Source organism: Zonotrichia leucophrys, chromosome 1, assembly GCF_028769735.1.
Source record: "Zonotrichia leucophrys gambelii isolate GWCS_2022_RI chromosome 1, RI_Zleu_2.0, whole genome shotgun sequence".
Classification (NCBI taxonomy): Eukaryota; Metazoa; Chordata; class Aves; order Passeriformes; family Passerellidae; genus Zonotrichia; species Zonotrichia leucophrys.
This window is the reverse complement of record NC_088169.1, coordinates 99,662,941-99,688,718: the sequence shown is the minus strand read 5'-3', so window position 1 is coordinate 99,688,718 and position 25,778 is coordinate 99,662,941. Positions and strand designations below refer to the sequence as shown.

The following is a 25,778-nucleotide window of genomic DNA, read 5'->3' as shown; positions in this document are numbered from 1 at the left end:
GATGTGACTATTTCTGAGAATGCTCTTTAATAATCATACTACCTTATGTTTTCCCTCAAGAATATGGTTAACTGACTCGAAAAATCTATTCTGAATTTTTATGTTTAACTGTAACAAACAGTTTAGGAACACCCTTTTCTTCCTCTAGGAACAAGACTGAAGAGTGGGCAGGTGATTAAACAAAAGGCAAACACCAGGCCTTGCAGAAACACTGCAACCTCTGGAAAGGTGTTGGGCCTTGTGACAAATGCAGCCCAACCATGCTCAATGTCTTTGCTTATTCAAGGACCTTAAGACCAAGCTTAGACCTCACCTTCCCTGTAGATTCTCAGATTTTTAAGGCAGTTAGGAAGTGGGCAGTCAGAAAATATTTGCAATGTTTCTCTTAAAACTGTGCTGATGACCTTTGCTTTAAGCTTCAACCTCTTATAAATCTTAATGCTCATGAAAGCTCAGCTGAGGATTTCTGGGTTGTTTGGCTGAGTGGGCAGAGACAAGAGTTGCTGAATGCAATGGAGATGAACATGCCTATGGCATGAGTAAAGGGGGAAGGTCTTCAGAATTTTGATAGTGCTTGTCTGAATTTGCATTCAATGAATGCATGGAACCAGGATGTCTAATGTAAGTTTAGCTGTTGCCTGTGGCTTTAAGACACTTATGATACCTTAATGGAATACAACATGACCAAGTATAAATTTGTCAGTAAACTTAACTGCACAGTAAGGACAGATCTTGTTAGCAGGAGCAGGAAGGGTGGGCACCCCTGGTATGCATAACTGAGAATGTCTGTGTGTTTGCCATGAATTTGGTAAAAGCTGCATAGTCATCATGCCTTTCTTCTCAAGGTTTACTGAGCTACCCTTCTTCACTGATATTTTCCCTCCAAAATAATCTCTCATTATTTTGTTTCATCCTAGCTCAGGATTTGGATGTATGTATGGATTTTTGTGGATTCTGGTGCTAGTATTGTAAAGATGTTACTTGGACAGTTTCTGGAGCTCTCTTTGGAAAGTTATGAACAACAATTGAGCTCTGGAGTTCATTTTAAATCTATCATAAAAATAAAAGTAAAAGGGAAGAGAGAACTAAATGTGCTACCTACTCTGGGGACCAGCACTCGATATTTAATACAAAGAAGACTTGAATTAAATCCTAAAACTCTCAGCAACTATTGAAAAACCCACAACAATTGCACACAACCTCCAAATAACAATTATCCAGTATCAAGTCTGGGCTTATGTGTATGAATTTGTATACTAATGAATACTTGCATATATCAAATATTAAAATATTCTTGTCAGGGCTCTTTTTATAAGAACAGACTGTATTATTGAGTCTTTAAGTGAATTTTTTCATTGAGACAGGTTTTGCTAGAAAAGAAGACAGACGCAATGAAACCTTGACAGACTCCTTAACTGGGTAGTTTTGGCAGACACCAGACTAGTGTCCATAAGCCTTCTCAGTGATTCTTATTTTAACTGTAATAAGCAGGTATTGACTTTGTTGTAATCAGCATCAAGATTCATTGACCAGAGAGGTAAACAGTGGTGAGAGCAAAGCCAGGGTCAATACAGTCCTCAAGGGATGGTTAATCTCTGTGGGCTGAAAGGGAAGTCAGTATTATATGATTGCAGTGTAAAAATTTCTTTTATATGCATGCACAAAGGAAAAAAGGAAGGATTATCCAGAAATGTAATGTAGCTATTTCAATGGACCCTGTGTGTAGCATTCAGGTCATAAAAGTTGATTATTTTACTAATCATATTCTACATGTAATTTTTTCTTGTGGTGTGGTCTGAATTTGGATCTGTGGAATTTTTCGTCACTCAGGGTCACCAAATATGGTGGTGTTTGCAGGGATCCTAGGGAAGAGATGAGAATCTTGACTCCATGTTTCAGAAGGCTGACTTATTATTTTATGATATATATTAAAAGAAAATTATGTATTAAAACTATACTAAAAGAATAGAATAAAGGATTTCATCAGAAGGCTAGCAAGGAATAGAAAGGAATGGAATGATGATAAAATCTTGTGACTGACCAGAGAGTCTGAGACAGCTGGGCTGTGATTGGCCACTAATTAAAAACAACCACATGAGACCAGTCCCAGATACACCTGTTGCATTCCACAGCAGCAGATAATTATTGTTTTTCTTTTCCTCTGAGGCTTCTCAGCTTCTCAGGAGAAAAATCCTGGCAAAAGGATTTTTCAGAAAATATGGTGACATTTGGATCAAAAGAAAATGAAGACTCTAAGACAGGGTGACAAGTAGATGACACTAGCCAAGTGTTTTTTTTACTGGGTGGACATAACCCTGACAGGTGCTAAATATTGTTCTCTCTATGCAGCAGACTGTTGGAGTTGCTGTTATTGCTTACTGTGGAATTACTAAGTGCTTGCTGCTTCTCAGGCTCGAGAGCCACAGTTGTTACAACAAGGCAGGATCTACCTTGAAGCTGGCTGGTGAACTGGTCTGTGCAGGCCAGGTCTTCTGGCCAGTCTTCCTAAACAGTTACCTGACTTTTAACTGAGCCATGGTTGTGAACAGTGCATGGGTTTTTGTGTCATCTTGCTCCCTGCCTGTCCCTTCCACGGCCTCTGTTCAGTTCTTCTCTGGTCCATCTTTATCTCAGCTTGGGTAGAAATCTTAGAAACTAGCTTACTTGATGACTATTCTATAGTTGTGAATGCCATGCCGTTTGAAAACAATGGTGAGCTTTTGGAGAACTTATTTTGGACAGGCTCTTGCAATTCATGATTTGTAAAATACAGCAGCAATATGGCGCAAAAGAACCATGGGGTCACAGGGATGCCAAATAACTGCTTATGAATGTCTGCAAAATGTGAAATCTTGCCTTTGTCCTGGGGAGGTCAGTGGTCTGAAGGGTGCTTCTGGGCTTCAGAAACAAAAGCAAAGCTATTCTGAGAGCCCCCTGTGGCATTTGCCCTTCTGCCTGTGTCTGAAATGGGATTTGCCCTCTGATGAAGCACCCTGCCAGCCCTGCTGCTGTGGTTCATGAGTCACACTTCTTGATGTGCTCTCTGAGGGAATGTTGTCAGCTCCTAAACAGCTAGGTAAAGATGGCTTTTCACTAAAAGCCAAAATTGGCTATTCCTGATTCATGGTTTGTTATTCCTCTTGTATGCTATAGCAGCCCAAAGTTTCACTCATTCACTTGGGGAGTAGAAATGAAGTTGTGTGACTTGGGAACCTGCTCAAACACATTGGATAATAGGCAGGGAACAGTAAAAGTGAACAAGCTCGCAGGCAAACCCTCAGGGTGAATTTCCTTCATATAAATTATTCAGTGAGTAATTTGCAAACAGCAAAGATATTTGTAGAGGATGGATTTGGTTTTGAATCACTCAACAAAGTAAAAATAGGTTTGGAAACACTGGACCATTTACTCATAAAAAATAAGTGGACTGACTCTCCCTTAGGATAGTCTGCAGGTTTCAAAATTCACATGTTTTTAGAAATGCATCTTCTTTTTGCACTTAGTAACATCTACTTATCACCATCTACCCATCAGTCTACAAACACATGCACTTTTTGCGTAAAAATATTAGTTCAATTCTTAAATAGGAATATAACTTAAGTGATGTAGGTATAAATGCTTTACATGTGCTGTATTCAGATATATGTGCATACAACAAAAAGCATTGAGGTAATTCTATAAAACACATTTTAAAAAGTCAGTAATAAGAAAGGAAATACTATCTTTTCCACTGTTAGCCACCCTCACAGTTCATCAACCAGACTTTCTGTAGGTGTAACATCCTAGTAGGGCATGTTTTGAAAAGTGAAATTAGCTTCAAGTGTGGCTCTTATTTGGTGTTATTTCAGGTTTATCATGGTACAGGATGGAATTAGATCACTAAAACTAGTTTGATATGGTGGCAATGTGGTTCTAGCTATTGTAAGCTTTGTCAGCTGCTGCTGTCCTTTTTATCCCACCCCATTGTTGTAGTCTCCAGCTACCTGTTTTTCTTCAAGAGAGAACTTCTATCTAGAAAAAACGTGCTTTCTTGGCTCTTTAAATGTTTAAGCAATATTTTTGTGCAATACACTGCAAATTCCACAAAATGTGAGACAAACTAATGAGAGGTAGTTTTCCTTGATTTTCTGCAAGTTAATTTCCTTCTCTGGATGTTCATCTCTGGACTTCAAGGTAGTTTTCCTGCATGGGTGATTATTTTCAGTTCAGCCTTCTTATCAGAAATTGGGTAGAGCTCAGAAAGACAAACTGTTTTGTGTCTTCAGTCCTGTCCCAACCCAGAAATTTTCCTAAAATGAAATGTTACATCCAATATTGAGAAGCACAAAGAAAGAGGGTGCTGCTATTTATCTAGATGTATGTTAGAAATAATTGTAGCTAGATAAAAAATGTGAAATAATTGAACATTTCCATCCAGGATTAATAGAGCTGAAAAACAGGAGCTGCATAATTGTGACTAACTTTATTAAACCTAGGTTTCAAACAGTTTTGTTGAAAAGAGGAAGAGAAGGAATGATACTTCTGCAAAATATTGAGAGTTTTGGTATTGTGGGTGGGGTATTTTTTTCTGTTTTTTTCCTTTTTTTTTTTTTTTTTTAAAGAGAGGAGATTGCTTGTTTTCATGTAGCTCTTTGAAGTAGTTTCCTAATACTCTGTAGTCATGGGATTATGTCCCAAAATGAAGAAAAAACCCCAAAAAACCTGACACATTGTGTCTACTATCATGTTAGGATTTCTACTGTCTGACATGTCTATTTAATAGTAATAATCATAACCTCTGTTACAATTTCTACAGAAATTGGGCAATTCCTCTTCCCCGAGGTAGGATTAATTGTATTTTAGGCAAGGAAAAATTGAGCATAATAGTAATCTGCTGAAACACCCACCTGTAGAGAATTCCAACACTAGGGAGTAGATGCATTACTGACAAGAAAATATTTACAAGATTTTGATAGAAAATACTTTAAAAGCCTTATGTAAAAAACTTCCTAGGCAGGAAACTTTACCCCAAATGCTCATTGCTATGTTTGCATATTGTGAGGGCTATAAATTGTTAAATATGTGCCCTCTTAATCTGTCATGAGAATATTGATTTGTCAAAAATTGATCGGCAGCACATCACATCACACTACTTTTTGCCACAGAATTGTAACACAGTTTTGTTTGAAAGATTCTCAAAAAATCCAAGTTTCTTTTTTTCTGTAATACAAATGAGACTGAGATATGTATAACCTGATAAAAGGGAAGAAATGCTTTCTCTAGAAGCCCAGTATTTCAGTGCAAAGTGTTCATTTGTCTCAGGAGCTACTTGCTGGAGATGTTGCTTGTAGCACTGAATGGATGTTCAATTTCCAGGCTCACAGCAATGGACCTAAAGAATGTTGCATCAGCATGACTGTGTGAGTCAGACATGTGGCACTGGACTAACAAATTCATGTGCTGAGCTCAATGTTAATCAGCTTCTACCCTGTGTATTATTCCTCACATTTGCTTTTAAAGTATGTACTATCCATTTTATGTAAAGAGCAGATGTGCACTTCCAACATATGGTGCAATCAGAAAAGTCCAGAGGACAGCAGAGTACACATTGCCCATATTTTATTAGGGTTTGCAGCATACTGATAGCACATAGAGCAACTCTCAACCTTTCTGTCTGTTGCTTTGGAATGTCCCTTCTCTTTTCTTGCAAATTACAGTTAGAAGTCGGTAACAATTTCACATTACTTCCATTTGGCAGAAACTTTGTTCTTTTCAGTTTTTACCTACTTGTGTTCTTCGTGATACAAATGCAGTAGCTGAAAATATCTCCCTGCCTGTCTCTGTTCCCTTGTTTTAACTTTTGAAACAATGACTTTTTTTTTTCTTCTGTGAAAGCCAGAAATAATTTTATTCTGTTAAGGTCTCTTGCAAAGATGGACTTCCCTCACTTCTGAGTTTCCTTAAGGCACTGAGGGCAGCCTAAGGGTATTGTAGGTCTTGTAAGAGCCCTGATGTCTGAATTCAGCTTTGTTGTACTTTGGTGGCAGCAGTCAGTGCCAACGTGGGTAAGATGTATTGCCCACATTGCAGGCTGTGTTTATAGTGTGTTAAATCTAATTCTGGATCCTTTAGCCATATGAACCTCCTGTTCTGCCTGCGGGCTAAAATGTTATCCAAATCCTTTTTTTTTTTTTTTAGGTTATCCACATCAGAGGCTGATCGGACTTCTGCCCTTGCTAGCTTGTCTTTGTGGCTTCCTCCTGTGCCCTTCACAGTGAGAAAAGCTGTGTAAATTTGTTCTTGTCCTGAGGCAACATTCACCTGAGTATGCCTCTCTTCTCCTGATCCAAGATCTTCGAATAAGAAGTCTTCATTAGGACTTGGAGGTTGGAGAAGGTTTTCACTGCAGAAATCTCTCATTGTTCAATCAAAGTGGCCGGAAGTCAAAAAAGCTTAGTTAAAGTTGAAAAATAATCCTTATTTCTATGGAGTTTTGACTACACCATGTATCTTCACAGATACTGAGCACTCCAAATCTGGTTGGCAAATGATGTAACTTCCAATGCTGTCTGATCAGAAAGCTTCTGAACAATGAGCCTGTAAACACATGGAAACAGAGTGAAAAGATTTTTGCAGTCTCACATGTGGGCATTGCCAAATGCTGGGGCTAAGTGAAAATAACTGGCAGCTGCATGCAGAGCTGCTTCCTCATCATAATCATATGGACAGAGTTCCCGGAGGAGGGTAGAATACAGCTTGTCAGGGTTTGAGATGACCTTGCTGGTTTCCACTTGGGAAAGTGGATCTGGTCGGCCTTCTCTGCCCCTCTTCTACTTTGTTCCCACTTGCCTCAGAGGGTTAAGCTGAGGGGACCAGAGAATTTTGTGTCATGACTTGCTGCACTCGTGGTGTGACTGTAGGAGGTCAAGGAGATAAGACTGCCTGCAAAGCTCCTTCTGCAATGCCTGTGCACTGCTCTCCTTTCTCTGTGTGCCTCTGCACTTGGCTCTTGCAAGCACTAAATAGCTGTTCAGACTGATGAACAACCAGAAGAGCAATCTGTGGGCAAAGACTGGTAACTAAACTCCTGCCCTGGGGCTTCTGCTCATACAAGATTGGAACTGGAGGAATAATAGCAGAGACTCCAGGCTCTTGTGTGTCTCCCACCCCCCAACTTATGCATTGTCTTTGAAACACTGGAAAGGGATTTGTGGGGCCTTGTCTGAAACATGATTTCCCTCCTGTCCATTACCCAGGTACTGCTATTACATGTGTATCAATTTTCATCTTTCTTTCTTTTTTGTAGACCCCCTTTTATCATTGGGCATTTCTGCCTGTCTCATCTTATAGGTGTGTGGTGGGAACCAACTAGCCTTTTGTTTTCTGCAGATGGAAGGAATATGACACCAATGTACTTTTCTGGTATGGTACCAAAATTAACATATTTCCTTCTCTGCCTCTTCCCCAGCGTTAGAAGAGTGATGGGAGTGATTTGCCTTGGTTCTTTAAATCTGTGGCAGGAGGCATCAGGGAGAAGTATATAACTGCATGTTCTGCAATGGCACAAAGCTGAGAGAAAAGCTGCAAGGGTAATGTTCTGTCCTTAATCTAATAATGTTCCTTGTTCAGTATTAGTAGAAAATTACTCTTTCTGCGTTCCTTCATATTGCTCTGTAATAAACAACAGCATAATACTGAAAATATGAAGTAATTTGGTAAGTTCAGGTTTTGTGTCATTTAATGGATAACTATGCACAGGAGTATAGTAAGTCTTGAATGACAGTTTTATTTGATTACCAAGCCTGAATGCAATGTTCCATGGCACTGCTTTACTGTAACACCCTGTCATGCTGTAGGAAGTCTGATTGCCCTCGGATCTGGCTGAGCAATTCTCATTTCTGTGGCCTCCTGTCTCATCAAATCTGACAGACTATGCCCCAGCAGTGCTTGGGTGGAACCTCTGGGGAAGATTTATGTGGGATAGAGTGAGAAGTCCTGGTGACTCAAACCCATCATCCCCACCCAGTCCAAACTGAAACAAGAGTCTCTGAGATAGTGCTAAGTAAGTTAAGGTTTGATGCAAACCTTTCCATTTTCAGGTGTGATGTACTGCTCAGGCTCGTGCCAAATATTGAACCATAGGTTTTGTAGTTTCATTTATTTTCTTTTTTTTTTTTAATTAAATTAAGAATTTTTTTCAGGTATCCTTTCAGTGTCCCTTGGTTTCATTGCAATGATCAGTGAAATGGTTTCTAATGGAGTAGAAAGATGGCAAAGCACTTTGCTGTTTCTGTTAGAAAGTCACAATTATTTAATAATTATTTCTCAGACACTGATAGGCAGATGGAATGTGTTCCTTCTCTCTCGTGCCCATTTTTTCCATTCAGCCTCTTACCACCATGCTGCTTTGGCAGGGTGACTGTGCTAAACAAGAAGACATTTGCCAGCTTTCTAATGAAGCACTGACACTGTCCTTTAATCCTGCCCTGAGAGAAGTCATGGTATTTTGCTTTGGCTTGATAGAAAGCAGCCAAATGTTGTGACATTTTGTGATGTGTGGGAGCTGGGAATGAGATTTTGTCCTTAGGCACTGAATTAGTTAACTGTTACATTTGTTTTGAGTCAATAAAGTTCAGTATGGATTTACTGAACACCCTATGGGTGTGGAAGGAGTTGCACTTCAGGTAGTTTGCTGTTTTCTTTGTGGAGATTGCCAATTTTAACAAAGATCATGTTGCACATGATTACTTTGTTGGGTTTGTTCACAATTTGCTGATTTCAATTCTTAGATTTTTTTGTAAGAAGGTTTTTTTATTATTATTCCTACATTAACATATATTTTAAGGAGGTATAAAGTTTAATGGGTTTCCAATTATGCTTTTTGATTTTTTTTTCCTTGTTGTACCTCTTTGACAGAGATCCTGGGACAGGAGGAACTATTTCTCAATTATAAGATAAATTGCTGGAATTCTCTGTGCTAAAGATTGAAGCTATATAAAACTACTTTGCTGGAACACCACAAGGACAAAGAACTTGCTCTTTGCTAGTGCTAGAGAGAAAGATTTGAGGCTGGAAAGGTCATTTGGATATGCTCCTAACACCACTGTCAACTCATAAGACTGCAGTAAAAACAGCATTGCATCAGGATCACGTTTTTCAAAGTGTGCTGTAAATGGTCAAAATAGGGGCTTCTCTGTATCCCAACCAGTGGATATAATTTATTTTGACTTTCAAAAGGCTTTTGTTATACACATTCATAGAAGATGGCTGAGAATTCTTGGTTAAAGTGTGAGAGGAGGGGGCCCTTTGAGAGAAGGAACAAAGGCTGAGAATAAATAGCTAATTCTCAGTGTGGAGGGAGGTTAATAGTAGTGCAGACCAGCTAGGATCTTGAAAGGAGTACTGGGAGATCAGAGAAGCTGTTTTAGAGAGTCCATCACCTACTCTTTAACATCTTATTCACCACTGAAGCTATCTTACACTTCTAAGGAAACTTCTTTTGTCTCCCTAATTAGACTGAATGTTAAAAAGCAGCTGGAACTTCTGCAGCTAAACTGAGGCCAAGTAGATGAATATTGAGGTTTCAGGGTCCTGTGAAGGCAGTATAAACACAATGTGATGAGGGCACTTGTTAGTTAGAGCTCCTGCCTTCTCTCAACACTTGTGGAGAAAATGCAAGTTTGCAGGATTTGATTCATGTTTTCTAGTTCTAGAAAAGGTACTTAATGGCGAAGACCAGCTAAACTATTTATTTTTCTTTGAAGAAGGTGTTTCCATACTGTTAGGCCCAATAATATCTCTTGAGAGACACCAGCTGTTGTGTTGTGTGTTTTACTGGTTGATTTATTTAGATCACATCAGTGCATTGAGCAGCCAGTGAGGAGACCAGTGATATGCAGCCTGTGGACACGGAACGCAGATGAGAATTTTGCTCTAAGGAACTGTAAGTCAACATGAAAAAGGATGAACATCGCATTTTTTTTTTGTATCAACTTCTGTGGATTTCTCTAATGTGGCTCGTTTTATACATAATGAGGCTCATTTTTGCAGAATGCTGTGTTTGGATTATGCATGTCATGTGTTTGAGGAGAGGAGATAAGGACTGGAATGAAGTAAGGAATAGAACCTGATTTGCTTCTGGTCCCTTTAGATTTGAATAATACTTACTAAGTCAAGTATTTGGCCCCAATTCACTTGGCAGCATGAGCTCTCTATACTGAGGTTCTGTACTAAACATACCTTAATGTCCTTATTTGCAACCAGCTATTAATACACTACAGTTGAGTAAATAATACACAATCAGGGATTCATCCTGCAAATGGAATCTTGTTTTTCACCTTTGGAAAATACATGAGCAGTACAGTCATCTTGGCACCAAGATCTGCCTGAGTGTAACACTTGCTTTCTGCAACTAAATTCTTAAATTCTAAATTAAAGTCTTAAATTCTTAATTAAATCCTTAAATTCTTTTTTTCAACTGTATCTGCTAGCACGACTCAGTGGCATAAACATATTGGAAAGTGAATGCAGAAGACGTCCATGTGATTAAAGGAAGTCCTTGGATTTGAGACTTTAATATATAAATATATAGGGATTCAATTTTTATATATAGCATTCACACAGATCTTAACTTTTACTCAGGGGAGTTGCTGAAGTTATCATGTCTGTGAGATGTTTGGTAATATGATGCCTAAATTCAAATTATACTTTAGGAATAAAATTATACTTTGGGAATGGCATATTTTTATCGTGTATTTTTAATATGTATTTTTGGTCAGAAATTGTATCCAGAATGCAGCCAATTAGAGATTGCCCTGATGGTGTAATGGCCATTGGTTGCCTAAGGAGAAAGTGGATGGAGGTGACAGAGCACTGCAGGTACTCCACTCTGTTGTCTGCATTTCATCACGGCTTTTAATCAACTCACGCTCCCCCCCCCTTTTCTCTCAGAACATCAAACTGATTTTAGAAAAAAGTGTTAAGCCAGGAAGAGAAATCCATTCTTTGTTCTTGAAAAGGTGACAGTGAGCACAGACGTTATCCCCTGTGCAAGAGCAGATAGAATTTCTCCAACATGGCCAGATTTGTCTATAGTTAATAATGTGATGGGGGCAGGTCATGGCTAAATTGTGTCTGTGTCACTTCAAGGGATTAAATTGTGCCCACTGAAATAAAGTGCACAGTTTGCCCAGGGGAGGCAGGATATGGCCCTGAGTGGTGGAGGAGCTGGTATTACGTGTGAGAATGTCAGGCAGAAAGCCACTGGAGTGTTAAGAGTTGATTTTTTTCCAGCTGGATTTAATGATTTAAGTTCTGTGTCCAGGACCTTTGTAATGGACTCCTTTTCCTCCTTTGAGTGGTGGGTGTGTAAGGTGGGTGTGTAATAGGTACAAACATCACTTGCACAGAGGTAAAGACAGCAGGCTTTTATTTATTTGGGTCCATCCTTAAGCAATGGATGAAAGCATCCATGAGTATGGAGAGCAAAATTAGGATATTCTAAATACTGTCCTTTCAGTTAAGCAACAGGCTGAGTTTTAGCTTAATTGTTAAATTTCCTTATGACTTCAGATTCAAGTCACCTTCTGTTACTTTCCCTTGGTTCTGTTGCATGTGGATGCAGTATATTATGGCTAGACTGGCTGAGGAGTCTACTAAGACATCTGACCTGTATTTAAGAGAGCTGACACAGATCAGAATACTAAGTTGTGTCTTTGGTGCCAGTAATCTACACAACCCAACAGGCTGTGACTGCATTAAATTGCTGTGATTTTTGACAGAAGAGACCTTGTTTGCATAAATCCCTTGAATACCGATGGGAGTGTGATTACAGCTTTAACAAAGGGAGAGGCTGAATACAAATTTGGGAGGGCCAGAAAGTGTTTAGTATCTCTTATTGTTTTCATCAGAATTCTAAATCTTATTCATGCTGGTGACTCTGATCTTTATATCAATGCACAAAAAGAGAAGAACAGAGGAGCAGAAAGACTCTTCTCTTTTGACTGAAACACTGATTTTGTTATCGTGTTACCAATGAGGGTCCATTTGGGATATTATTCAAGCACAGAGATCCGTGCTGGCCTTTTGTAAGAGCCCTTAAATGTTTGGAATACATTTTCCCTTAAGGGAGATAACCAACTGCAAAAAAGTTAGATTCAAAAGAGGAGATAGAGAAGGTGGGATTTTGCTTTGCACATTGATGCTTGCTGGCAGAGCAGTTCTGCCTTAAGCTTAAAGCTACCTGCATTCTTTTGTAGCCCTGTACACTTAATAGCTGGGTTCTGTTTTCTATGTCAGGTTTTGTTCATGAAACAAATTGGCAATTAGCCATTGGCTGAGGCAACAAAGCATATTTGTTTGGGATTAAATGTGGTGATTGGGGTGTGTCTTGCTATTTGGTTTGAGATCAAAAATACCAGGCATGTGGGGTTTTTAACCAAATAAGTGAAACAGACTTGTCATTATACTTAGACTACCCATTCAGTTTTATTTTCTGTGTCCCTTATTGCCTCTTGTTGCTTCGGGGGTGCTAGGGGTGCCTTCCAGACAGACCTGGACAAACCTGAGAAGTGGGCCCACAAGAGCCTCGTGAGGATCAACAAGACCAAGAGCCAGATGCTGCATTTGGGTTGGGGCAATCTCAGACATGAGCACACACTGTTGGGGAATTGAGAGCAGCCCTGCAGAGAAAGACTATGGTCTTTTCATGAATAAAATTCTGGACATGAGCCAACACTATGTGCTCACAGCCTAGAAAGTGAGCTACATCCTGGCCAGTATCAAGGGCAGCGTGGCCAGCAGGTGTAGGAAGGTGATGCTCCCCTCTACTCTGTCATTGTGAGACCCTCACCTGGAGAACTGCATCCAGCTCTGGGGTCCTCAGCACAAGAAAGATTGGAGTGAGCCCAGAGGATGATCAGAGGGGTGGGACACCTTTCCTGTGAAGAGAGACAGAGTTGGGATTGCTCAGTCTGGAGAAGAGGTGGTTCCAAGGAGGTATCATTGTGGCCTTCCAGTACCTAGAGGGGCTTTATAAAAAAGAGGGAGAGCAACTTTTTACATGTGCATATAGCGAGAGGACAAGGGGAAATGGTTTTAAACTAAAAGAGGAGAAGTTTAGACTAGATATTAGTAAGAAGTTATTTAATCTGATGGTCATGAGGCACTGGCACGAGTTGCCCAAAGAACTTTTCCATGTACCACACAGGTACAGGATTTAGATGCCCTTTTCTAGGTCTGATCATTGGTTGATTGAAGCTGTTTAGGAACTGTCCTGACTGTCTGGAATGATCTGTATGCAAAATTACTCTCCATATAGGCAATGTAATTGTATACCTAATCATAAGTACATAAACCTTCTGACATAGATTTTTCCCATGGACTTCCACAAATGGACTGGGTCTATTTCTGTCTTTTTTCCCTTCTTATCTTCCTTCTCCACCTTTCCAAGCTAGAAGAGCTGCCAACAAAGGACACTTCTTCTTAAAGGAATAAGATCTGAGTAATTAAAATAACCTTTTTAAGAACTACCATGGGTCATTAAATAGCACTGTAGAGAAAACAGAAATATAAATAGCATTATTGGTTTATGCTTTTATCAATACATACTGCCTCAGAAGTGAGCACTTTACTTTAGGTCATCAGTTTTGACAATCCCAAAGTAACAGTTGTTAAACGAGTGCTCCTAATCAATAATGCAGTTTCTAGGTATACATCTTTATTTTAGTTACCTTTTTTGTGCCAAGTGTATGAACTGCCATAGGTAGCAGCTCATTTACTGCAAAGGAGATACGAATGCTATTGATCTTATCCAGTGAATGTGCTGCTCTGTACTTTCATATTTTCTCCAGCACTCAGTTCCATAAATGCTACCAGGGGATCATAAGCACAGGAACAAGAATACTTGCCAGGCCAATTGTCAGTCTAACAGCAGGGTGCAGTTGTGTTATGTCGTCCAGTGTTATTTTTGTCACAACACTGACAAAGATGGATACTTCAGCAGTGCTCCTGTGGGCTGCAGCTGATGCAGAGGTGCCTAAATGAGTATCGGCAATGCAAAGGACTGGAGTGTGGGTATGTGATCCATGTGTGTAGGAGTGACAGAAGGCCATAGGAGTGGGGGGATCTGAGAAGAAAAACCCTGCATTTACCTGTCTTGCCAGTTTCTTAGTACCAAAATCCTGTTGTCTTTAGGTGCCCTTGCAGCTTGGAAGAAGCTGGACTGCAGCACTGTGCTGTGATCATATTCGTGGTTGCACAGATTACATGACAACAGTTTGACACAACAGCAGTTGCCCTCACTGTTCACAGGAAAATGACAGATTGCTGTCCTATTAGTCCAAGACTAATGTAAGAGTTGTTCTGTGTGATAATTCAAAGCAGACTGATGTTTGAAACTATTCTTGCTCTTCTTTTTTGCTTTCCAAATAGAATGATGTTTGTAACTAAGGAAGAGTTGGTGTCCTCTGTTATATTTAAAAAAAGAAGATAAAAAGATTAGGAATATTGAAGTAACTCAATGTCTTGCTGCTCAGTTACCAAGCTGTCTTTTCTCAGATTACTTCAGAATGAAGATGATGCTATTTCTAAATTACTTTCATCTTTATTTTAGTTAATAAAACTGGAGTTTTAGAGATATTTAAGCTGCATATCAACTATTTGCAAGTTCCTAATTTTGACTTTCTTGCTATACAATGACATGGCTAAAATGTCACTGTACAACCCCCATGGCTATTTGGGGTTCATTCTGATTCCCAGAAGACCACTTCTGCCCTAAAATGCTGCCACCTATTTCATGTCTTGGCTTTTATCTGCGACTCTCTGAGAAATTAATCAGGAACCACTTGAAGTCAGTTAAAACTTGCCACATTCCTTTATTATATCTTGGCTTGAGTAGCACTCATCTGTGAAAGGAATTATCTTCTTCACATTTTATTTGCTTTCATAGGAATGAGAGCCACGAATTTCATGTGAAGCCTAAATCCTAACACAAAGAAATAGATGAAGGCCCCATGGCCAGCACTTGTTCCTCTCTGATCTTCTTCCATCTCCATAGTTTGCAGCATAACACCTTCTACACACCTGATTAATACTCAGATGGTAAAAGTTGAATCTTGCAGATTTTCAGCTCTGTACTCAACAAAACAAAACCAACCAAACAACAACAACAAAAATATATAAAATCAAACCAAATGAAGCATCTTGAAATTCTAAAGCACTGCTTTCGGTAGCCAAAAGTAGCCAAATGATGGGCATCAATATTCAGCTTGCTAGGGGAGACTGGTGTTGTCTGTAGGAAGAATGAAATTAGTGACTAATGAATTTTTCTTGTGTGGAGAGACTGGTACTACCTGAATATATGGAGGTTAATCAAGGAAGATATTGAAATAAATAAACAAAAAATAGTGTACAATCATCACCACTGTGTCAGGGAATGAATGGGACAAATGATATGCTGGATTTTTTTCAAATTTGAAGTGGTTGATTATTACATTTAATGGCACACTTGTTTCACCTTGTTACTAGGTTTTGTGGAGAAATACTTTTAATAGGAAATAAGTATATAGCAAACATTCTGTAACTTGAATTTGTCTAGTTTTGATTTGAAATGTAGCTTGTATAAGCTCCTGTTGATAGGTATGAAAGTAGATATTTATTTTCCATTTGTTTGATGAAATCAGTGGACTTGAGGAATGTGCTTCAGGCCAAAACTTGACCAATCATGTCCAAGCCAAGTGAAAACATGATTGGGGGTCCCTGCTGCATTAGAGATAGTCTTTCTCACTTATTTGCTTTTTGTTTTCCATGTGAGAGCTTGCAGAGGGGCCCATCTTGTTAACTTCTTGACAGGACTTTTGCCTGGTGCCTCTGTGGGATGAAGATACACATCTGGCCCAATTCCCATTAGCTAATGGGAGAAAAAGAAATGCTGTCTGTGGGTGTCAGCCCTGATAATTCAGGTTCTGAGGGTCTGTCTGAACTCAGTAGTTACCTTCCCAGTTCTGGATCTCTGGGCTAGGATCTTCCCATGGAAGCAATCATCTGCTTTGGCTGGCACTCAGCTTGTACTGAATTGCATAAGACCAGCAGGGAGAGTGGGAGAGCTGTGAAAATCTACTTACACAGGAGGTAATATTTCCTTTCTCCTTTCCTTGTGAAAGGAAATATTGTCCTCTCTTTGCAAGCACCTTGAAAAGCCTTGGGAAAGGCCTTGCAAATGTTGGCTTTGTCTTCTGTGTTTAGGAGCAGGAAAAAGGAGTGGAAGGAAGCTGTCCTGTGCTCTGACTGTTGGAGGGGAAACACAGCTTATAAATAATGGAACACTGGGCACTTGCATGAGGTGTGACATAAACATCTTTCTCTGCCTATCTTGCAGATGAACAGCATTGTGGATTTTTGTTTTACTCCTAAGGAAAAACAGGGGGAAAGACCTGTAGAGGTGCCAAGACTATAGTACAGCCTTCACACCTTGTGGCAAATAGTTATGGCTATAGACACTTCAGATTCCACAAAGGCTGTGTCGTTTCTTGCTGGCATGTGGCACAGCTATCATTTCTCTGCTTGGGCAGGGCTGTCTCATCAATCAGTGCTTGTGCTGCTTGCCCAGGCTGGGAAAAACATATTGTAATAATGACGGTAATAATAGCAATCAAAATAAAAGGAGTACTAGAGGAGCATGATGAGCCCTCCTGTTGAGAATGCATTGTAAACATATTGACAAATGGAAATGTACTTCAGTCCTTTTAGTGCTCTGTTTCCTTGAATACATTTTGATGATATAGCATTGCCATGTGTTGTGTGGAGTGGAGAGTTGCTTCATGTTTTGTTCCATTTATGTGTGCTGTAATTATAAAGTGGAAATGGAATTTCAAGTTGTCTCTCACCTGGGGTATGAATCTTCTGCTCAGTGCAGCTGAATGCATACATGCTTTTTTTCACAGCACCAACAAACAACTACATTAAAAGAGTGTTAGGGCTGTGAAATAAGTGTGGAGAGTAAGAGATGAGGAGTGAATCTCCAGCCCAGTGATGTGGGGTTTAAAGAATATCCAGCTACTGAACCACACTCGTCTGCTACTCAGCAGAAGTTTAATACTTAGGGGTATGTTTCTATGATTATTTCATTACTTAAACAGATTTTCCCCGATATTTAAAGTCCTATGTCAGCTGATAGTGGTGGGCTGGTGCTTCTCTGGATATTCTATGCTTTCTTATTCTTTGAAATAACCGAAAGCAAATACCCTTATGAAACAACAAGGATGTGTAAGCAGTAGCTGCCATGCGCAAGAAACACTTGTAAATTTATTCATGTGAGCTTGTACTTGATATGTATTTACATTGTATATTTATTTACAGCTAATCAGTTTATGTAATTGGCTATTGTCAACCATATATTTGTATGTAAAGAAATACTGACCATAGTTTAGGTTTTTTTCAGTAGATTGTATTGTGAAAGGAACCTGAATATGAAGAACTTGGCCTTCAAAACAGCTACTTGAAAATGTGGTGATTTTTATCCAAGAAATTTAAATTTAAAGTAACCTTTAAAGTACCTTTCTAGTTAATGCAGCTGTCAGATTTTTGTCTGGAGCTGTTGCTGTTCACCACATGTGTGGTATTGTGTGTACAGGTCCAATGGTGTTTGGAAGATCCTGATTTAAGAAAATTGAATTAAGTATCTGCCTTCTCTTGTGAGGCTACTAGTGCCAATTGTTGTATTTCTATCATAAGGAAGTCTTTCAAGTACCGTTTCACAAATGGAAAGATAGTATAGCATTGTAAATTAGGCATGTTTTTACAACTGCTTTTGGGTTTGCAGAATTAATTTTGAGGCTTGGCAAGGCTTTTCTTTGCATTTTGAATGCTTATCCTTTTCATGTATTCTGCCTGCTGAAGAGCACAGTTGTTCCTAGAAGTTAATGAAATTTAAACAAGTAAAAATGCAGTAAGATTTTTCTAGTTAATTTTTCCAATTCTACTTCAAGATAAAGTATATCAAAATTCAGGATATTTGTTCATTATATATTTAAGCTATCTGAGCCTCAAATATCTTGGTATTTCATAATGAAATACAATTTTTTGAATCAGGCTTTTTCATCTCATCTTTTTTGTCTCTAAGAACATGAATTTTGCTTTCCTTTTGTAATTATTTTCTTTTTTTGTGTGTGTGTCTGAACTTTCATCTATTTCATAGAGCTGAAGCACTTAATAACTGGTGCCTGAAAAAGATTTGGAGTGAGTGTTGCTAGATCCAGCAAACAATGTTCAATTGCTGTAAAGACTAATCAGTTTTATAATCACTTTGTCAGCTGTTGAAAATATGATGCTATGGTTTGCAAAGTAAATTTAAATAAGGCTATACGATAAATTCTCCTATAATGCTTCTGAATCAGGCACAATTTTCAGATTCTAGAGTCAGAAACTAAAACTGTAGGGCGACATTTCTGCTTGAGCCTCTCCCTTTCACAAATGAAAGCTGTTCCATACAAAAGTTGTACTTCTGAAGTCTGAGCTTTGTTAGACTAAATTTTGCCTGAAATAAAAAAAATTCTCTCCTTTACATAGCATGCTCCTGCCCCCATCTTAATTGTTGCCAACTGATTTTATTTATTTTGTTTTTTGGGAGGGCCAGTGTTATGTTCAGTTCCTTCAAAATAGAGAGATTTCCTCTGATCAAATGTGTTGGGTTCTACCATTTGTGTCTTTGGCCACACTCAGCTTCTCTGCTGATTTGGAACTTAAACCAGAGACATAATTAACCACTAATGAGGTATGACTAAGAGTTGCATGCCTTACCCCACTAATAATGTATGACTAAGCATTGTGTGTTTATTGGTGTTCATCTAATTACAAATTTGATATTGATCATTGTAGTATTTGATGAATATTGTACCGTTTGGGATAGCCATTTAAGGAGACTGTTGTTCTCAAAGCTGATTGTGAAAGATTGTTTTAAAGTAAGGACATTTGTTTCTGTACTTGTGCAATTTATATAAGGTGAATAAATTCCTAAAGGGAAGGCATAGATCAAACCTGCTTTTGGCCATCGATCCAAAGCTCTGACTACCGTTTATTTTTTTTCTGCCAGCACTAAGATTACAAAACAAAATGAAAGAAACCCAACAACTTTTCAAAGAGGGGTTAGAACCTGAAATAGAAAGAGCAGGGGAGGTGTTCTGTTGTGCAAAAGCTCAGAATAAAACATTAGAGGTGTTCCTCTGGTCTTCAATACAGATTTGAAGGTAGAAGTCAGGTTTATGCTGTTCTGAGACTGAATTCCAGCCTAGAGAGCAAACATACAAATATTTCTGGTTGTGGTGGAGATACTAGTAACTGAATTCATGCTATGCAGCATGATACAGAGGACTCAGAACTTTGGTTTTGGCATCTGTAAAATATGATGCTGGTCATTTTTCTGCCTGCCATGGTTCTACACTTTGATGCTTTGCAAGGTTTGGAACAATACCAGTTTTCATATGAAATATTTTTGATGGTGGTGTTTTCCCTCTACTGTGCCTTTGCTTCTTTGGTGTTTGTTTTTCCTGGAGGTGTTTAGTGACAACTTGAGCAAAGAGACTTCTCAGCAAGAAAACTTGACATGGTACAATGTCCCTGTTTAACTGGTTCCTGTGAGAGCATTTCCAAGTGTCACAGACATATTTTATGAAAAATCCTTTCCTTAGGATTTCTTTCTCCTAAGAAGCTGAGAGGCCTCAGGAACAAAATGTAAACATTGATTATCTGCTGCTGTGGAATGCAACAGGTGGATCTGTGATTGGTCTCATGTGGTTGTTTCTAATTAATGGCCAATCACAGACCAGATGTCGCGGACTCTCTGGTCAGTCACAAAATTTTATCATTCCATTCCTTTCTATTCCTTTGCTAGCCTTCTGATGAAATCCTTTCTTCTATTCTCTTAGTATAGTTTTAATATAATATATATCATAAAATAATAAATCAAGTCTTCTGAAACATGGAGTCAACATTCTCGTCTCTTCCCTCATCCTGGGACCCCTGTGAACACCATCACATCCAGGGGCCCTGGCATAGGTACTTTGCAGTTGAAAATAAATGGATGAAGGAGTAGAGTATTCATTTGGAGGCTGGTTACTGGGGTAACTAGTCAGCATAACAAGGAGTCCATGACATTGGTGTGTTTATATCCTTCTGGTATATATAAGACAAGTAAGAATATTTCTGATTATTCAATAATTTGACTTAAGAAATCAAAATAAATAAAGAGTAGCTAATTCCTAAGATGGACTTTTGGATGATTGATTAAACCAAACATTATTCACAGTCTCAAAGGTGCATTGTTATGCATTTGCTTGATGAGAGAAATAATCATCTTAAATTTGGGAGCAGGCCAGCAGCAGTGCTGTGCTCAGTCCATGGGATGATGGGCTCCTCATCTCCCATGCATGAGCAGCCAGCCATCCATCATGGCCGTGTGAGGCCTGCTGCCTTTCAGGGAGCCATGGGTAGCAGCTGCAGTGTAAGGCAGCAGGAAACCAGGCTCATTTCCTTAGATGTTACTGAAAAGGAAGGTCCAAATCTGTGGCTGATGGGTGGAAAATCACCCTGTTCCACCTGTGACAGCCCAGCCCTACCTCTGTTTGGTTGGGTGAGCATGGTGGCATCACTGCCTGGCTCACAGCAGGGTCTGGGAGAGAGCTCTGTGTGGTTCTGCCTGTGGCTTCCAGAGGGGCCTTGGATCTGATTCCTTTTGTGTTTTGTCCAGGGGCACTGATGAATCCTATGACCAGATCTGCCTCTTGTTCCCAGACCCTGGGACCTGGCTCTGAGGCCACCAGGGCTGCTGGTGAGCAGCTGGCCCTTTGCTGCTGCCTGGCACTGGCTGACTCGGGTACCAAAGATACTGTGGGTCTTTGTCAGTGCTTTCCTGAGGAATCAACCACAGTGTTTGTTTTGCCTGTTTGCTTGTCTAAGGTGTTAGCTCTAGAGGGGAAATAATGTTAGTATTTCTGGTAGCTTGTGACAGAAAATATCTCCTTGATATCTTGCTTGCAGAGCATAATGAAACAATGCCATGATGGCCCAAGACCTTTAGTAGTATAATAACTGTGGTTTTCTGCACAGTGGGATCTAAAACATGATATATATGCCATTTCTTTTGACAGACATGCAGCACTTGAAAAAACTGGGTTTTCAACTATGGAATGCTTCTTTAAAAAACCTGAAATGTGCTGGTGGTGTGAAAGATTTTCAGCAAGGTGTTAATGAAATATAGTGAAGGTGGGTACCAGCCAGGCCAGCCAGAAAGGTATTTGCAACAGTTCTACTTGTAAAACAGCATGAAGCATATGCAATGCTTTCCTTTGTGATGGGAGGGGAGAAGGTGACAGCCACCAAGCAAGAGATGCAGTGGAAACAGTGGTTTGTCTTGGGGTCATCATGCTGCAGGACTGTTTCAGAGGTGCTGGAGCAAGGCTGGGAATGGCTTGGATTTGTTCTGCTGTATGAAAGCATGGAGAAATTACAATCCTGAAAAATCAGGACTGGTGGAAACTGCTTTTTATTTTTCCTTTTTCTATGACAATTTTAAAATTAGGGAGGAATTGTACAAATTTTATTCATGTTACCCACATTAACACAATATCTCACCCTTTAGTGAAGTCTCCTGTATGCATCTCCTGAGTGGAGAAGAGAAGAATAGCTACATTTATGTGTTGCAGCAAAATGGGAAACTAAATTGATGGAGGTCAGTGGTAGAAGCTTTTGTGTACCATGGAAACATAAAAACCACTTGAGTTCTGTGAACAACTCAACTTGATTCCTATTGGGATGCTCTTCAGAGTTAGTGGATTCCTTTGTGTTTTGTTCTCGTGTGGAAGAGGGGAGATGCTTGTGGCAGTGACCAAAGCTAATGTGCTAAAAATGGAATGTCTTGGGAAAGGTGAATTTGTGGACAGTAGTCACAATCTTTTTTAGCTGCCTATACCACATTGCCTTCCTGCTTCCCTCTTTTCAGAGTACTGGATTGTGTTGCTAGTTTTTCTGTACCAGTGCTTGTAGATTACATACTTTTTTTTTTGCCCTCTGTCCTTGCTTCCAAACACTTATCCTTCTGTCCTGATCTGCACAAGACACATAGGCACTTGCAGCTTATTGTGCTCCTACTTTGTGTCTAAAAGGCCTTAGTCTGAATCTAAGCTAATTTTTCTCCCACATAAATAACCTAAAGGTACAGGTAATGAAATTATCATGTAAATATAAGACACCCTAATTTAGCAGAGCCGCTAAATCTACTTCATCAACTATTTACTAGTATATTAAGAATGCACATACATAAAAATAGACTGAAGTCTCGGCTAAGTCTCTGCCCATATTTTTCCTAATACAAATATTTAGATAGAAAAGTGGTCTAAAGTGTTAGGTTGGCTGATAACCTTTTTCTTAAGGGCATGGAAAAATTGTGCAACCTAATTGTTACGCCTATAGGTGTATTTTAGCTCCCATACTTCTTCATAAATGTACCATGCTAACTTAAGTCAATAAATGAACTCAGATGAAACTTATGAAAATCTAACTCTGTTCACATCATTAATTGCATGATATTTTATATCCCTAGAACAAGCTCTCTACTGTAAAAGAACCTGCCCACAAGGTCATCTGTCCTTGCATAGTTATGGATTATAAATCTGGCCCAAGTATTTATGCTGATAGTCATTTTTTGTTCTTCTCTTGCTCATAGTTCATAATATTTTTTAAATAATGGAATTATGGAACTTATTTTATCCCAATATGAGCATTTGAGTTATTTACAAGATGAGAACTCTTGCCTGGTACTATTAATGTAGATTTTTGAAATAAAGGAATGAAATGCTACAGTTTAGTGTGTGCATAGAAACAGTGTGAGTATAAGTAGAAGTAAGTGAATTCTGGAAGTAATTACTTTCAAACATTGGCATTCACACCCAGTGTATTGATCTGTGTTAATGTGATTATCTCTAGGCAGTGTCTAAGTACTGCAGCTCCCTTCTGTGAAATCTGTACCTTTTTCCTTGTTGTGCAAGCAGATGAGGCCCCTCTTGTAATTTCACTCTGTGTCTTGTTCCAGAGATGGGGGCTCTGCCTTGTTGTCTGGTGGCTTGCTGAGTGTATTCATGCTCTGCTTGTACTCCTCTAGGATGGGAAAGTGCAGTTTTAGCTGGCTGTGTCAGTGATGCCTGTTTCTTTGTTCACTTGTTGCTGAGGTCTTCTGCACTGACTTGTGTCTGTGCTCTTTGCAAGATCCTTTGTGGCTTTAGATGTTACAGTTCCTTCCTCATTCACTACTGATAATGTTGCCTTTTCCCTATAATCAGTGATGTGTCCGGCTTAAAACATTTTCTTCATTATTTTGCTTCCTGTCAAGCCAGGTAAGAAATCCTAGCAAATATCTCTAAATATACCTGTTCCTCTCCCTATTAAGGCTCTGTTATGTTAAGGCCTGAACATGTCTTGGCTGGACTGCTTATGGTCTAAACCATTTCTCTTCCATTCCCAGAAAAGACACTTCAATGTGACAAGAAAGAGCATGGAAAGGCTGGGAGCAGGGGCTGGATTTATGGCTGGGGATGGGATTTATCTGGCCTGTTTTCCCTGCTGCCCAAGGACCACAGCTCCTCCTGCTGCTGCATGGGGTCTCATGGCTTTACTGGCTGTCCTGTATGTAAGCCACATGTTCTCGTGGACTGCAAATATAATTCCTAAGCTTTTGGGACAGATGCTATCATCAGGATGTTTCTGCAGTCTCTGGCACAAATGTAGGATTGTTACAGTAGAAAGAGTATATAATTGTCAATGGATTTTTATAGACAGTGCTTTATCTAGTTAAAGTTCTTTAACTAGAGCTTTAGCTGAAAGAAAATAGAAATACAAAGCTGAAAGAGAATTGAAAATGTTATTTATTTAAGAAAAATGAATTTTAGTGTGGACTTTTTTAAACTAGTGCATTATGTTGTGTGTTCTTTCCATATGTTATTTTTATTCTCACTTGTAATGTTTGGAATTAAACTAGACAGTAAACTCTCCAAAGCACAATTGTTTTCCCAAATGTATTTGTCTTGCAAGTAGCAGGCTTTCATCTTAAGAGAGCAGCTTCTTGCATAGAATAATAAAAAGCAATAGCACTTACTTTTGTTTGGAAGTAAAGCTGAAAATGATGTGGACTTTACAGAAAAAGTGTAAAAACAGTAGACTTTGTTTATGATCTCCCTTCCCCTGTCCTAGCTTAAGCTCTAAGCTACAAGTATAGTTGTGGTCTGTGGATATACTGCTTTAAAACAGATACAAGATCACATCCTGATGCATCTGTTCAAAGATTGTTGTAATCATTAGTGGTTACAGTTGTAGATTATTTTAGTAAGAGTTTTCATCTACTTTACTTGGATTCTCTATTTTAGTACTGATAATGTTGCCGCAAGCTTACATCACAAACGTGACTCTGTCTTTTATGTGATTGTCTCTGAGATTGTACATAGGTCCTGATGAGGGAAAAATAATTTTTTTATGTATTAAAAGATTTATTACATGAGTAGAGTTTGTGTGTATGTGTTGGGCAGATTTTTAAAGCGTGATCTTCATTTTCTGTGGCTCTGCAACCTGATATGGACTTTCTAGTTTTCTCCCAGTATTTCTTTTAAGTTAATCATAGGTCTGCAGCTCTTTGCTACAAGGATGTTCTTAAAGCTGTGATTTGTATTTTATTCAGGAATAGCATTGCTAAAGTTCTTGCTTCTTCTCTGTTTTGTGACCCATTGTTATTCATACATTCTTTTCTCTGTTCTAATTCTAAAACCGTCTGTGTTCCAATTTAGCTGAAGTGTTCAATGTATTCCTTTTTATGTTACTTAAAAGTTTTTGTATTTCTTAGTGGCTTAGTGGTTTGATTTCAGAAGGAGATCTGATGGAGCCAGCTGGCTGAGAAATGGATTTCTTCATTTCACAGGAGAACTTCCCTACACTTATTTTAGAAAAATGATCCCAGCACCCCGATTTGAAATGGAAATGAAGTTCCAAATGTTCTGTGGAATTCAGTTTGTGAAAAAAGTATATTTCAGATGTATCAAGCTAAAAAAACCTCCAAACCAAAACTCTGATACTGTTTTAATGATTGATTTAACATTTTACTTGAGATATTTTCAACAACCAACATGCTAATGTTTTGGTCTCTTTAATCCGATTTTGTTTTCACTGCTCAAAAAAGTGTGGAGGAAAAGAGTAAGTACCTTTACAAACAATAAAGTACAGGAGACTCTCCAGCCACAGTGTGAGAATACATAAAAAGGAAATAAAAAATCTGTTGAACATTGCTTTAGCTAAAAACCCATGTTTTGGTAAGAATTGTTGTCCTTGTGTAGCTGGTAACAAATGTGAGAGTCTGTGCCTATCCCTGTGTCATTTCAGCCATTGCTGCTCAGCATTCAAAAGCCTGACAACAATTGTGTCAGGCTTTTGAATGTGAGTTGTATAGGCACAACAGAGAGTGTTTTGTCCAAGTAAATTTGCTGGGTATTTACCTGATTCATGGATAGATTTTTAAAAATGCTTTGGGTCCCCTGTTCTGTAGCCTGGCTCCCATGGGTAGAGCTGTGGGCTTGAAACATGTTGAAGTTAAAGACTGTCTCATCTCGCAGGATAAACTTTCATACCATGTGTGGTGTGGGTCCTGGGGCTAAGCAAAAGGGGAGGGCTGTCTCTCACAATAGTATTTCTTTATCGTAGAAAGACAAAAATATCCTATTACACCCTTAAATGTCTTTCTTGGCTGTAGCCATGCAGTGTGTCCTCAGTAC

At 39.0% G+C, this 25,778-nt stretch overlaps 1 protein-coding gene across 6 annotated transcripts in view; it reads left to right on the top strand.

Moving 5' to 3' along the window:
* ZPLD1 (zona pellucida like domain containing 1) overlaps positions 1 to 25,778 on the top strand; it is an 80,724-nt gene that overhangs the window by 16,073 nt on the left and 38,873 nt on the right. The window contains exons 2-3 of one of the 6 annotated variants that reach the window (XM_064703180.1): positions 6,178 to 7,235; positions 7,448 to 7,568. The exons of 4 other annotated variants lie outside the window; for them this stretch is intronic. The gene's annotated coding sequence lies outside the window, so the exon portion shown is untranslated. Of the gene's footprint in view, positions 1 to 6,177; positions 7,236 to 7,447; positions 7,569 to 21,639; positions 21,701 to 25,778 lie in introns of those variants that run through there. One more of the 6 variants, XM_064703199.1, reaches the window with a different exon arrangement.